We start from the raw sequence: 15,929 nt of genomic DNA, 5'->3' as shown, positions 1-15,929 counted from the left end.
CCTCGGGCCTGTGGTTAACACAAGCTTAGGATGTTTTTATGTTTTATTGCACAACATAAAATACATTAGTAAATTATGTTATACATTTTTTATTAAAGCCTTTACTTTTAACTTAAAAAAGTGGCTAAATGTCAATACAGATGTTATCTGGGACCTTAAACATCAACACAGTGCGCAGATAAACTACTCTACTCACTAGTCTGCTTTTTCAGCCTCATTGTGTTAATAAACACGTACTTGCAAACTATTTTAACTTGAACTAAATAAAGTCAAAGAGTTGTTGATAGCTTAATTGTGGTGACATTAAGGTCATGCGACGTATAGCTACTTCTAGCATTTGTATTTAGGTTTTGTATTTCATAAAAGTTGTGTTCATTTGTGAAGATTTTTTAAGAAACTTTTGTTGGTCACAAAGCTTATTTTCTGTAATAATACAAATGGCAATAGATAATTGCCAAAAGTTTTTAGATGCCTGCCTTTACATGCACATGAACTTTAATGACATCCCATTCTTAATCCGTATGGTTTAATATGAGTTGGCCCACCCTTTGCTACTTCATCTCTTCTGGGAAGGCTTCCCCACAAGGTTTAGGAGTGTATTTATGGGAATTTCTGACCATTCCTCTAGAAGCGCATTTATGAGGTCAGGCACTGATGTTGGACGAGATGGCCTGGCTCGCAGTCTCCGCTCTAATTCATCCCAAAGGTGTTCTGTCGGGTTGAGGTCAGGACTCAAGTCAAGTTCCTCCACACCAAACTCGCTCATCCATGTCTTTATGGACCTTGCTTTGTGCACTGGTGTGCAGTCATGTTGGAACAGGAAGGGGCAATCCCCAAACTGTTCCCACAAAGTTGGAAACATGAAATTATGCTAAAGCATTTAGAGTTCCTTTCACTAGAACTAAGGGGCCAAGCCCAACCCCTGAAAAACAACCCCACACCATAATCCCCCCATGATTGGTCACTCCAGAGACACACGTCTCCACTGCTCTAGAGTCCAGTGGTGGCGTGCTGTACACCACTGCATCCAATGCTTTGCATTGCACTTGGTGATGTAAGGCTTGGATGCAGCTGCTTGGCCATGGAAATCCATTCCATGAAGCTCTCTACACTCTGTTCTTAAACTAATCTGAAGGCCACATGAAGTTTAGAGGTCTGTAGCTATTGACTCTGCAGAAAGTTGGTGACTTCTGCGCACTGTGCGCCTCAGCATGTGCTGACACCTCTCTGATTTTACATGGCTGAGTTGCTGTTGTTCCCAATTGCTTCCACTTTGTTATAATACCACTAACAGTTGACCGTAGAATATTAAGTAGTGAGGACACTTCACGAATGGACTTATTGCACAGATGGCAACCTATCACGGTACACTTGAATTCACTGAGCTCCTGAGAGCGACCCATTCTTTCACAAATGTTTGTAGAAGCGTCTACATGCCTAGGTGCTTGATTTTATAAACCTGTGGCCATGGAAGTGATTGGAACACCTGAATTCAATGATTTGGAGGGGTGTCCCAATACTTTTGGTAATATAGTGTACATCATCATTCTATTGAAAAGCAGCCAATTCTTCAGTTCTGAATTTGCTCAACCCTGATTCAAATATGTCTTACCGACATGTATCATGTTTCATTAAGATTATCTGTTTCTGTCAGTTTCAGACACACTCTCTTTTTCTTTCCATTTCTGCCCCTCCTTTCTGTCCATGCTGTCTCAGGAAAAGAACAAAGCACAAGGTTGTGTCCTCATAGGCTTGGCTTCCAAGGGACTGCAGATCTCTGAGGTAACTCTGAACTCAAGGCTAGTTACATTCAGTATTGGAGATTCTGCATTATAAGTAACACACAAGTTACAGTAACTAAAGTAACACATTATTTTAAATTCATTTAAATTACCGCAAGTCATTTTGTTTTCCCCTTAATTGACTGACACTTCTCCTGTCCGCATATTGAGAGATATCAAGTAGTTCTAGACAAAATGTGGGCATGCATTTACATATCTCACTTGCATAAAAACAGATTCAGTATTCCTCAAAATGAATAAAAACAGTGAAATGCAAACTCAGAATATTATACAAACCTGCAATAATAGAACATAATAGAAATGCATATGAGTCTAATCTAATATTTTCTGCAGGGTTAATGATTCCTCACAGCATGCATGTCCCCCTTACAGTGTATCTTGTTCGTATTTAGATTATCTTGTTTAGAATTAGAACTAAAGCAATGCATTACTTTTAAATGTATTTAAATTACCGCAAGTTACTTTGTTTTCAAATTAATTGAAAATGTAATGCATGTCCTCAGTTGTGTGTCTTGTTGTTACTCTCAGATGCTGAATGGAAAGCAACAGTTTCTATATGATTTGCCATGGGCTGACATTCACTCCATTACCTTTCAGGTGGTTGTTTCTAGTTTTCCGTTGTTATACTGTTTACAAATGCAACCAGTCAAAAAAAAAATCACTTGTAATATATAAACATCCTTTTGAGAAACCACTTGTTATTCAATTGATGTGTTCAGTATGTTCTACCTCTGTTTTGCAGTTTTACAATTAGTGGTTTTGTTTGCACTACAGGGTAGGAAGTTTGACATCCGTGCTGATGGCTTACGTCAGAAAAAGATGGTGTTCTATAGTTCTTCTGTCCTTCATGCCATAAACCTGCTCCAGCACATTAGCAACAGCCACCGGCTGCATCTGAACACAAAGCCCTTGGTCATGTCGCTCAAGGGAAAAAACGGTCAGTCTAAAAGAACCACAAAGCTGTGGAATAGGGTTGTTTTAATGATTTTGAAAGAAGTCTCTTATGCTCACCAAGGCTGCGTTTATTTGATGAAAAATACAGTAAAATAGTAATATTGTAAAGAAAAATGACAGTTTAAAAGTTTTCTATTTTAACATTTTAAAAATGTAATGTGATGGCAAAACTGAATTTTTCAGCATAATTACTCTAGTCACATGATCCTTCAGTAATTCTAATATGCTGATTTGGTGTGCAAGAAACCTTATTTTTTTAATCAATGTTTTGCTCCTTAGTATTTGTGGAAATCATGTGATTGTCACGAGTGGTTGTAGGCAGATGGACGAAGACTAAGAATAAAGTTCAACCACAGGTTAATAATAATAATAATCCTTAGACAGGCAAACGCAGCACACTAAACTGAATGGAGATCAGTGCAGGAGATTGATGAATGGGTGCAGGTGGTGAGCTGGAGGGATTCTGGGAAGTGTAGTGTTGAGGGTGACTGAGCTGGTCACTCTGACAATAATGTCGCGGTGACGAGCATCGTAGGTGGACCAAGGACAGAGGCGATATCGACAGGAAGAAGGAACCTGCTGCAGCTGAAGGGGGTGGAGGGAGGGAGCGCAGCGAATGGTCCATAAGTCCATGGCGGAAGTGGTGTGACGACTGACCAAGAGGGAGCCGGTTGGACGAGGGAACCCAAAAAAGCCACTAGGCTGAGGGTCTCTGGCAAAGCTGAAGGTGAGAGGAACCAAGACGGAACCGACAGGTTGACTGGCCGAGATGGACCGAAGGTATCCAAGGTTGGAGGCGGAGCCACAGGATCCTCTTGGACAGGTGCTGCTGGTGGTCGACCTGAGGCTTGACGTCCTGGCAGGGCATCCCCAGAGACGGTGCAGGGCTGTAATCTTTCAGTAGTGATGGGGTTGGAGGACTGGCTGAGCTCTGTGGTGGTGATGAAAGAGCAGTAATTCCAAACAGACGGATGAATCACAGTTCTTAGAGTTCTCCTTGGATGATAAAGATGATTCAGATACCGGGTGGGGTAGAGTGGGAGGTGACAAATTCCCACCAAAATCTATCAGCCAGTCCTCCGTCTCCATTCTCTCGCCCACTGGTGTCACAGGCTCACTCCCCTGGTCAGATCCACACTGGGGCACTTCTTCCGGGGCGATGGCAAGCTCTGTCCTCTTATCCTCGGGCTTTGGCTCGCTTGTTGTGCCGGGTGGTGCTGCTCGGTCTGCAGAGGGGCTCACATGACTTCTCTGCGGTCGCTGGTGAAACGGGCTGTGGGTCTGGCAGTGCTCTGGATCGGGGCATGACAGTCTCTTTCCAGTTCAGTCCTGTGGTGTCTAGGAGGTCGATAGGATGGTGGAAGGTTGCCCCGATCCAGAACAAGGTCCTCAGGGTCTTGTCATCAAGCATGCTGGTGATGGCAAAGCAAAAAAAAGAATTAATAAATGAAAAAAATGTTTTGGCTCTCCTAAGCCAGGACAATAATTCTGGCCCTATCATCCATTTTGGACGGTCCGATCTTCTGTCACAGGCGGTTGCAGGCAGGCAGACAAACACTAAGAATGAAGTTCAACAACAGGTCTTAATAATAATATTCCTTAGACAGGCAAACAGGCCAAATAAGAACCATTATTAATAATTGAGCACCAAACTAGCATATTAGAATGTAATGCATTAGAACAATATTTTACAATATGTATTAATATTGATTAATGTACAGTTATTTAGTATATATGTAAAAAGCATATGTAAAAATTAACATTAAACAATATTAATAAATGCTGTAAAAGTAGTGATGATTGTTAATGCATGTAAATAGTGATAATGTACACAGCCATACTGTAAATTGTTGACTTTATTATTCCTTTCTTTATTTGAATATTTTACATAACTAGACATTGTTTTTGCAAACACTCTGATTTTTAATGTGATTCCTACCTGTTTAGATAGAGGGACACACAGAGAGATGTACATCACAGATGGAGCTGATCTGGACATGGAGGACAGCGATGATGAGCTTCCACCAATGAAATTCCTCTTAGACCACTGGCGAACCACTGGCACCACTGAATGTACAAATGTCAAAGGTAAAGAATGAGTCTGATGTAACTTCCCCATTATTAGCAGCACCACATGGAATTAGAGTTTGTTTTAGAGGCCGGACTAAATAATACGGAAGTGGTTTGGGGGCAGAGCCATTTGTTTGTCTGATATAAGAAGCAAAATTGTGATATGCCTATGTATTTTGTACAATACATGTTGAATCCAAATATTAATATTAACTTAATATTTCACAAACCATTCAAATTTGTTGTTGCATCAACTACTTGAGTTACATGGGAGCATATAAATATGATAAGAATTGCCTTACCTTAGGAGGAGCACAGAATGGATTAAATTTGTGGATACATTTTTTCCCCGTAATGACAACGTGAAATAAGTTTGTTTGAAATCTTTGCAAATTTATTACATAAAAAATGGAGAGAAAAAAAAAATCACGTACATAAGTATTCACAGCTTTTGCTCAATACTTTGTTGAAGTACCTTTGGCACAAGTTATAGCCTCAAGTCTTTTTTAGTATGATGCTACAAGCTTGGCACACCTGTTTTTGGGCAGTTTCCCCCCTACTTCTTTGCAGAACCTCTCAAGCTTCATCAGGTTGGATGGGGAGCGTCGGTGCACAGCCATTTTCAGATCTCTCCAGAGATGTTCAATCAGGTTTAATTCTGGGCTCTGGTTGGGTCACAGAGTTGTCCCGTAGCCACTCCTTTGTTATCTTGGCTGTGTGCTTAGGGTCGTTGTCCTGTTGGAAGATGAACCTTCGCCAGGTTTTCATCAAGGATGTCTCTGTACATTGCTGCATTCATCTTTCCCATCGATCCTGACTCTCCCAATTCCTGCCGCTAAAAAACATCCCCACATCATGATGCTGCCACAACCATGCTTCACTGTAGGGATAGTATTGGCCAGGTGATGAGCAGTGCCTGGTTTCCTCCACACATGACCTTTGCATTCAAGCCAAAGAGTTCAATCTTTGTTTTATTAGACCAGAGAATTTAGTTTCTCATGGTCTGAGAGTCCTTCAGGTGCCTTTTGGGCTCCAGGGCTTTCCAGACGGGCTGTCATGTCCCTTTTACTGAGAAGTGGCCTCCGTCTGGCCATACCATACAGAGCTGTAGAGATGGTTGTTCTTCCGGAAGGTTGTCCTCTCTCCACAGAGAAACGCTGGAGCTCTGTCAGAGTGACCATCGGGTTCTTGGTCACCTCCCTGACTTAAGGCCCTTCTCCCCCGATCGCTCAGTTTGGCCAGGCGGCCAGCTCTAGGAAGAGTCCTGGTTGTTCCAAACTTCTTCCATTTACGGATGATGGAGGCCACTGTGCTCATTTGGGACCTTCAATGCTGCAAATATTTTCTATACCCTTTCCCAGATCTGTGCCTTGATACAATCCTGTCTCGGAGGTCTACAGACAGTTGACCTATCTTTAAGCCCCTCCCCTCAAACGCAGATGAGCCAATGGCAGTTAAGTATTAGTTGCGCTGAGAACGGAACTTGGACATCTTTAGGTTTCAGCACCATAGAGAAACATTGTAAAATCCGAAGCTCTCATCGGTTTGATAGTGTTTATGCTACAAAAATGGTAAAACGATGTGTCTGATGTACTGTAACACTGATTCCAGGTATCCTGAGAGAATTGTCCGGTTGTGATACTCTCATTAAGTTACGATTAAAGTCCCTGCTAATGTACAAACCGAAATAACTAACTGTTCTCACGTCATGTAGCGTTAACAGTGTAGGTCAAAAACAGATACATTTCTGTGCGTTTAGATATGTTTAAGGTCTGCATTATCTGTCTTACTAAGGAGGGACTCCTATTTTGATGGGTATTATAGTCTACGGAGCAATGCGGGGAGTGAACGGGAGAGCTCGCACTCGCAGATGTTTTCAGATACGAAGTTTACAGTTTATTAGCATCCCCGAAAAGCCATAATGTCTGTATATGTTTGTTTACTGTTAGTTGTATGAGTGTTTTTGTGTAATTTGCTGTGTATGTTAATGATAATGCAACGGAGAGAGAGAGTTTGTGAATGAGACGTTAATGCGCTCCTCTTATGCTTTGTTTGTTCAGCTCTCTGGGTGATTTTTTTTTGTGTGAAAAAGGACGCAATAAACTTAATAAAGCATCATTTAAGTTTGGCCATCAATCGGACGGGGTCCGCTACATTCTGCGTCCAAAAACAACTTGGGATAAGGTTTTCACACAGACACTGTCATTGTTAGACAGTTAGCAACTCTGTTTGTTTGTCCGAGTTAGCAATAGTAACTAAGGGGGTCTTGGCTTACCGATAGGTCAATTCCTTGGACTTCATGGCTTGGTTTGTGCTCTGACATGCACTGTTAACTGTGGGACCTTATATAGACATGTGTGTGCCTTTCCAAATCATGTCCAATCAACTGAATTTACCACAGGTTGACTCCAATCAAAGGCTGTGAATACATACATGTGATTTTTTTTTCCGTTTTTTATTTTTAATAAATTTGAAAAGATTTCAAACAAACGTTTACGTTATCATTATGGGGCATTGTTTGTAGAAGTTTGAGGAAAATAATGAATTTAATCCATTTGGGAATAAGGCTGGCTGTAACATAACAAAATGTGTAAAAAGTGAAGCACTGTGAATACTTTCCGGATGCACTGTATGCCTCTCTTGCCAAAACAAAGCCTCCTATCAAATGTGTGAAAATTAGCCGGAAACTCGCAGTGTCAGGTCTTTTTTTAACCTCCTCACTTAATCCCAAATGAGATTTAAATCTTAAAGTAATGGAGCAATACAATTAAAGTTTATAATGCAATTTTGCTTCTCAAATAATTTATCTGGATATAAGGATGTTTAAAAAATTTAATTGAAACATTACTAAAATATATACTAATTAGAAACATGTGACCTTTAAATAAAGGCCATTACTGTTTGTGACTTCAAGATGAATATCTAACATATTTAAAGGAGCATTTCTTCTTGTCTTTATTTGTGCAACATGTGCAGATAGTGATGTTTCCAAGGGCCCTTGTGGCTTAGAGATGAGTGTTGATGAGCCAGAAGAAATGTTTGTAGATGACCCTGAAGACATCCTGCGTTTAATTGAGCTGGTGGAGGGTGTATCTGTGGATGGTCCTTTACTTCTGCCAATTGCTCACTGGAAAGGCGAGACCAGGATGTGGTAGCACTTTTATGTGTCACATACACTATGGTTCAATAGGGTCAGTAAGATTTTTTTTTTTTTTAAAGAAATTAATACTTTATTCCCCAATGATGCATTTAAATGATTGAAAATGACAGTAAATACATTTATAATGTTACAAAAGATTTGTATTTCAAATAAATGTGTCTCTTTTCAATTTTCTATTCATCAAAATACTGAGAAAAAATGATCACCGTTTACACAAAAAATATCAAGCCAGGCAGCCATTTGTAAAATTGATAATAATAAGAAATGCTTCTTGAGCAGCAAATCAGCATATTAGAATGATTTCTGAAGGATCATGTGACTGCTGAAAACTGCTGAAAATTTAGCTTACATTTTAAAATAAACCTTTTTGATGGTAGTGTACACAAATCATTTCCATAACATGGTGAAATTAATCAAATCAGTTAACATCAAACTAGCCTACCCTGTTGAAATAAACATTCTTGAATTAGTATAACAGCTCACAGCTGGTTTAAACTGGTTCTCATAACCTGACTATCTGGAAAGTGTCCTAAACCAGCCAATAGGCCAGTCTAAACAGGCTGAGAGGCCAGCCTAAACTGATTTAAATTGATTTTCCAACAGTCTTTCAGTTCTGATGCATTTGTGTTTCAGTCAGTGAATGGAGGACTGAGTAAAATGTCATTTATTTCCTATCTGCAGGTCACATTTCAGCCTTTGGGTATGATCGGCGTCAACAAGGAAGTGACAATCTCAAGAGCAACGGAAAGGAAGATTTGGTGATTTCTGTCTGATGGGTCCATGTCATTCCCTTCGTTCATTTTTAGATGTACTAATATTGAAAGTAGAAAATTAGAAAACGGCTATCGTTTTTCCTTTAAATGAAATAAATGAAAAAAGAGAAGAGTATTCGGAATGATTTTTATATTTTTTAGCTTCAGTGCAGGGGCGGTTCTAAGATTTTCAATTTAGGGAAGCTTAGCCCCCAGTGATGGTATTTTAGGGTCCAAATTGCGCTATTAACTAGTAGCTTACTAACATGCATATCCATAGGATAATTTTTGGCGGTCACTTTTTTAGCACATTTACAACAATATTTATCAACTTAGAGATATTTTAAATAGTTAAATCTAAATGTTAAATCTAAATCTAAATGTTAAATCTAAATGTTAAATCTAAATCTAAATGTTGAATCTAAATCTAAATGCTAAATCTAAATGTTAAATCTAAACGTTAAATCTAAATGTTACATCTAAATCTAAATGTAAAATCTAAATGTTAAATCTAAATGTTACATCTAAATACAAAATCTAAATCTAAATGTTAAATCTAAATGTTAAATCTAAATATAAATGTTGAATCTAAATGTTTCGGGTGAAACTAAATATTTAACTAATATGCAAATTCAGAATGCTAACCGGTTTTAACATTTAGATTTAACATTTAGATTTTACATTTACATTTAGATGTAACATTTAGATTTAACATTTAGATTTAGCATTTAGATTTAGATTTAACATTTAGATTTAGATTTAACATTTAGATTTAGATTTAACATTTAGATTTAGCATTTAGATTTAGATTTAACATTTAGATTTAGCATTTAGATTTAACATTTAGATATAACATTTAGATTTAGATTTAACATTTAGATTTAGATTTAACATTTAGATTTAACAATTAACATTTAGATTTAACATTTAACATTTAGATTTAACTATTTAAAATATCTCTAAGTTGACAAATATTGTTGTAAATGTGCTAAAAAAGTGACCGCCAAAAATTCATACCAGTTTTTTAAACATTGTTTGAAGCTAAATGTGTCAAAATGTTGCTGTTATTTTCAGCGTGAGCCGCTTTACAAACGGCGCCCCATAGTTCTGAAGGCCAAAAAATAGATAACAGTAGCTTGAAGACCATGTCACTGGGCAGTAGATTATTTGTCTTTCTTATCTCCACATCTCTTTTTCTCTGTTTTTATCGTGCCCAGTCTCTTCCCCTCATAACGCTGAGCTTTAACTGATATAGTTTTTCCATTTTCGTCAGAGAAGAAAGTAAATATGGTTTACATATTAACATACTGATATTTATATGTTTTATGAATACTTTTTTTAGACACGTTAATTTACTGTTTATTAAAGTTTTAAGTTTATTAAATTAATTCACAAAATAAACACATTCATTGCTAATCTAATGCCCAATACAGGCTGAAATAGCTGAGCTTTTTTTATTTATTTACTGAAGGCTACAAATGGAATAATATTAATTTACAATATACACATTCATTATTAATCTTATGCCTAATCTGAAGAAAACGGTTTTGTGAATATTTCTTGTTTGTTAATTACATTAAGAATCACATTGGCCTATTTTCAAATCAAATTGGCGAAATTAGACAAAAGTGTAGGCTATTCATTTACCTAAATATATTTTTCTTTGTTTAACATTTCTGACTTAAAGAAGCAGCTGTCTTAGCTTACATTTATCTCACTTGACGTCGAGTCGTGCTGCTAAAATTCGCGTTTAGCCTCAGCAGATTCTTTGTGAACATTAAGCCCGCCTACTCTGATTTGATTGGTTTTCTCGAATATTTTGACATTGACGAGCGATGACAGACCAATGAGGCTCAGATGAACGCACACACCTCTGCTTCTGACGTGCGCTCTGCTCGGCGCCACTGCGGATTGACAAACACTCTGACTAAAAGACGGGAAGCCTCCCGCCAGTTTCATATGCTTTAAAGGTTAATCAAACATTTTTAGAGGGCTGGGGCAGAAGTTAAGGGGGCTGAAGCCCCCCTAAAAAGGGTCTAGAACCGCCCCTGCTTCAGTGGTAGAAAAAGGCGGACATGAAACGTCCCTTTCCGCTGATTGGTCAATCAAAGATCAACCCGTGCCGCTTTCATTTCTTCCAGTTCCACTGCTAAACAAACAAACGGACTGGAATGCTGTGACACAATTCGCGCTGGGCAGGGACTAGAACGTGTTTTCTTCTCTATAGACATGGGTTCGACAAACGTGCCAGATAGGCTAAATATTATAGGATTATACCAGAAATATGAATACCTCGCATCATTCTAAACCCACATCACCCATCAGCCTTGGCACGTAGCCCTACGTCCCAGCAAACATTGGTCCGACGGCAACGTCGTGTCCCTGGCCAAAAATAGTCGCGGTAGGACGGCATAAATCGGTAAAAGTATGTAACACAGAACATTCTTAAAAATGCACTCAGATACATTTGTACCTGTCTACAGTTCTCTCCGGTTGCATGTATAATAGTTACTTTGACTTTTAGCTATGTGTAGTTCAATATATACCCTGTTGTGAATCCGTCGTAAGAGGACGTCACTATGGTGACGTCTTTTACACGTGCATTTATAGTCCATGATGACCCTCTATGAAATCATTGTGAAATATGCAGAAGCTGCTTACACCTTGCATGGTTAATACTGCAATAATTAATTTAAGTGCCCCAAGTAGTTTTTAAGAGGTTGTGAATAGACGTCCACTGACGTCCCGTACACGTCCAGTCAAGACCCATAAAAAAAACCTTTATGAAATACAAGATTTAGCCTATATTTAATTTATTTTGAATATAGGCTAAATATATTTAAAATCACAAAGTGCTCTGTGTGGTTAAGTGATTGTGAACCCACTGCATTTTAGTCATTATTTCAACCCGTTTTATGTATTCGTTGTTATTATTTTTATGGAATGTAGCCTATGCATATGTAAAACAGTAATATATCCTATAACCATTAAGTCTGACTTGAACTGTGCTGCCAAGATGTAGTAACAAAAGATATTAATAAATCTAGCGATATTTCAAAATCCCGCGATATTATAGATTATCTCGCGAGATAGCGTTCCGTTCTCCAGTTCCTGTCTACATTACAACCACGAGGAGAAGAGGACTTGCGGAGAGAGTTTGATATATTATTAAAAATCTACTGTTGGGTAAGTACATTTTGTAGTATTTGATAAATTTACTTGAGTTTTACTTGTTTAACATGAAGGAACCGAAAGAAATGAGGCCCACGTTGTCAACAGAGAATTACTTGAGTTTTGGCTAATTAGCTAGTAGGCTAAACGTTACTTTCAACTTAAACACGTTTAATTATACAGCACAAGTTATTACTGTAACCTATTAATGTAGCCTTTTGAGAGTTTCTTTCAGAAAGTAATGCTTCCATCCCCCACTAACACCCATTTAGAGCAGAACATCTTTTATAGAGTAAAATAAAATGTAATGCATGTTGATTACATTTTTCTTATGTTTAACTCATGATTCATTCATCTTGTTGCATGTTTTTATTTATTTTTTATTGAGCTGTGAGATCATTTTTGCAATACATTTTGAAAATAAGTGCATGTCATTTACCTCAAATTTTTCCTATTATTTTAAAAATAAATATATTCTCTTCCCTCAGATGCTGTGAATAGGTGGACTCTGAGATTGATGCAGCAATAGCAGAACACCTGAATCACTCTCCAGGAAGAGCTGTTGGTGATGGTTACAAAAAATTACAAACAAAATAACTACTTTAATGTGTTTAAGGGATAGTTCCCCCAAAAATGAAAATTGTTGTCATTTACTCACCCTCGTGTTTCAAACCTGTATACCTTTCTATGTTCTGCTGAACAAAAAGATGTCTAACCCTTGTTTAACCCTCTTAATTTGGGAATTAAGAGGGACTCCACAGACCCCAGGCAACAAAATGTAATTTTATAAACTATGTTTATTAATGTTTTTACTCAACATCTGTGCAGTTTTTGGAGAATTTATAATAATTGTTAAATTTATATAAATAAATTAAAACACAAAATCAGTTTATGTAAAATTCACTTTATAAAAGACCCAAAATTCTAACTTTCATTCGTGGGGATAACATGGATAATTTGACATTGTTTAGTGTAAGATTTTTGCCCATCCTTTGGAAAATACAGTTTTATAATAATAATAATAAAAAAAAGACTTTTACCAGTAAATGGCTGCAAAGCTCCACTATTTGCTTACTATGTGACTGACTGAAAGACATTTTTCACAAGTATCTTACAGTTGGATTCATATCTAAATGTTATGAAATCACAATTATAACAATTAAAATTAATTAATTTAGTCAAAGTTTAGTATTTTTTTTGTACTGAATTTTTTTTCAATGTTACATTATGATTAGAATCAAACCAGAGTCTTTAGAATTTATCATTTTATTTCAAACATCTGATTTTCTTATAATTCTACAAATTGAATGTACACTTCAGTTACTAACTGTAACAGAACAAAAATTTACAGAAATTAAGTTATTACATATTGAGTAAACAATACACAACATGAACATCAAAATGCTATGAACTGAACAGCAATAACAAATTGAACAAATATTCCTGTATGTGTGTGTTTGAGCATGATCATTTTGCATTGTGGATGTTTTATGCATTGTTGGAAGTGTGCCACTTCATTTCTGTATGCATGTTCTGTTGTTTTTGAGGATGAAATTTGTTCTAAGCAGCCTGAGTGTGACTTTTTTTTGTCACACGAACATAAAAACAGATATCAATCCAATTAATTGTTTTTATTTGTAGATTTAGAGAGTGTTGACAACCGTACAAAGTCTCATGCCATTTGCACAAAGGGAACTTTTTATTTGAGCAAACGTCCATTGGGGTCAGAAAAGACCCTTGAAGAATGTTTGTAACCAAGTAGTTCTCACCTCCCATTAACTACCATAATCATTTTTCCCTACAATGGTAGTTAATGGGAGGCGAGACCTGCTTGGTTACAAAAGAATTTTAAAACATCTTTGTGTTCAGCAGAACATAGAAATGTGGAATGTATAGGTTTGAAACGTGAGGGTGAGTAAATTAATTTTAATTTTTGGGTGAACTATCCCTTTATATAATGATAATTCAGTATTTTGTAATTGTTATTTTAGTTTGGTTAATGGATGTTAAACATTAATGAAAGAAGAAAATCTGTGGCTGTTCAAAAAAATAAAATGTTTTGCTAAATCAGAACATGCTTCTTTTTGCTTATGTCCACAAATGTGTTCTTGTTTGTGATGTACACGTGATTAAAACGTTTCATGGACGTTCAGGTCTGACTGGACCGATTTTGAACCTTTTTAGAACCTGTCAAAATGTGAAAACCAAGACATAATTGATTGCATTTTACGATGTTACACAATGGGTGTGTGATTATTTTATATACACACTTAAATTATGCAGCAACACATTTAAACATCCAGAAGACGACACATTTAAACATCCAGAAGACGACGCATTTAGACGTCCAGGGGCGCGCAGAAAAGACGTGGTATTCACGGCCAGATGACGTCGAAGACGTCCGTTCAACTTTCATTTTGGAACTATTTTTCAACCATGACGGGACGTGTCGGAGGGACGTCTTTTCAACGGTCATTAAACGTCATAATGTTTGCTGGGGTACCATAACATAACGATTACAAATTGTTTACAACCACTGTTGGCTTGTGTAAAATAACTAAATTTGGTTTTCAAGTAATTTTCTAAATTTAAACAAAAATAAAACTGAAATTTCTATTTGTGCCTAAGGAAAACTGTGTGCACAGCAAACACAAAAACGTTGTAAAAACGTTTTTTTCACGTTGAGAAAAGGTTGTGATAACGTTTTTATCCGACGTATTTTAATACGACAGATGTCGGGTTTTTTTCACGTTATAAATACGTCTTTTTACAACGTTTCAGAAACGTTTTTTAACGTTGTTTTTACGTTAATTAGTCGCCGTGCAACGTTATAGAAACGTACATATCACGTCTTACATGGTACTTTATGCCCAGCAAAACACAAAAACGTTGTAAAAACGTTGCTGCAACGTTGAGAAAAGGTTGTGATAAAGTTTTTATCCGACGTATTTATTAATACGACAGATGTCGGGTTTTTTTCACGTTATAAATACGTCTTTTACAACGTTGCAGAAACGTTTTTTAACGTTGTTTTTACGTTAATTATAGTCACCGTGCGACGTTCTAAAAATGTAAATATCACGTCTTACCTGGTAGGCCTATGTTTCCATCTGTGCTTAGATGCCCCACTGCATGTGTTCTACATCGGTCTTTCGTGATTCCATTGTGAAGTGTAGTTGATATCCATTGGGCTATTACGCTAACTCAGGTAAGGAAGGCAATTGCCCTGGGCCCCGCATTTTGAGGGCTGATCATTTAAACAATCAGAAATGTTATAAACATACTGCGACATCTCTGCGTCCCCCCTGGCCGCGATGTCATCTACGGTGCGCGTCCACTGGCGCGTTTTCAGTTCATTCAGTTCAATGTTTTAAATTGAAAACACTGGCTTTGCTATGTCTGCTCTGCACCGGTATGAATGTTCAACCATCGGAAAGAAACTTAGAAACATTAGGGTATAAGCAAATTCATACTTTAGCTATTACAACATCAATTGATTGATTGATTTCCCGTACGAAAATTAAGCATGGTTTTAGCTACTACGAAAAAAATCACATGGGTCTTATTTAACTATGTTTTTTTAGGTTATACAATATTATGTTATATGTTAAAATAAAGATTCTCGTAAGATTGTTAATGCAACAGTATGGTTCTGTCACGGAATTTTAAAGAGTATTCACGAAGACGAAATAACAAAGAGAACGTCTTTAATCCAAATAACCATTAAAATAATACAAACAAACAAAAAACAACATTGATTAATAATTTGATTATTACACATGGAACTGAAATAATTACAAAGTATAGATAAATTGAATTAAAACAAATACAAAATGGCATAGATTAACATATTACACGTCTTCTTCGTTTTCAGAGAAGAGGGGAGGAGACTGAAAGTCAAATCATTGCATTTAAATCAGTTGTTTGTTTCTAATAACATGTTTGATGTTGACCGTGGTTCTCTTGCCCCATATGAAACTCTGTGCGTTAGAGATCTAGGCGTTCTGTTTGATCACAACC

At 37.1% G+C, this 15,929-nt stretch overlaps 2 long non-coding RNA genes across 2 annotated transcripts; one reads left to right on the top strand and one right to left on the bottom strand.

Annotated features, from left to right (window-relative positions):
• Nucleotides 1-2,766: 2,766 nt before the first annotated feature.
• LOC307144164 lies at nt 2,767-15,245 on the bottom strand. The gene is made up of 3 exons (XR_013818682.1): nt 14,999-15,245; nt 4,696-4,823; nt 2,767-4,168 (listed from the first exon to the last, which is right to left on the bottom strand). It is a non-coding gene; the product is annotated as an uncharacterized lncRNA (long non-coding RNA).
• Nucleotides 11,803-13,982, top strand: LOC307143871. Its single transcript, XR_013818636.1, has 2 exons — nt 11,803-11,924; nt 12,398-13,982. It is a non-coding gene; the product is annotated as an uncharacterized lncRNA (long non-coding RNA).
• Nucleotides 15,246-15,929: the final 684 nt, after the last annotated feature.

The sequence above is a fragment of the Gobio gobio genome (genome assembly GCF_949357685.1).
Source record: "Gobio gobio genome assembly, chromosome: 20".
NCBI lineage: Eukaryota > Metazoa > Chordata > Actinopteri > Cypriniformes > Gobionidae > Gobio > Gobio gobio.
This window is presented reverse-complemented; position numbering and strand designations above follow the sequence as displayed.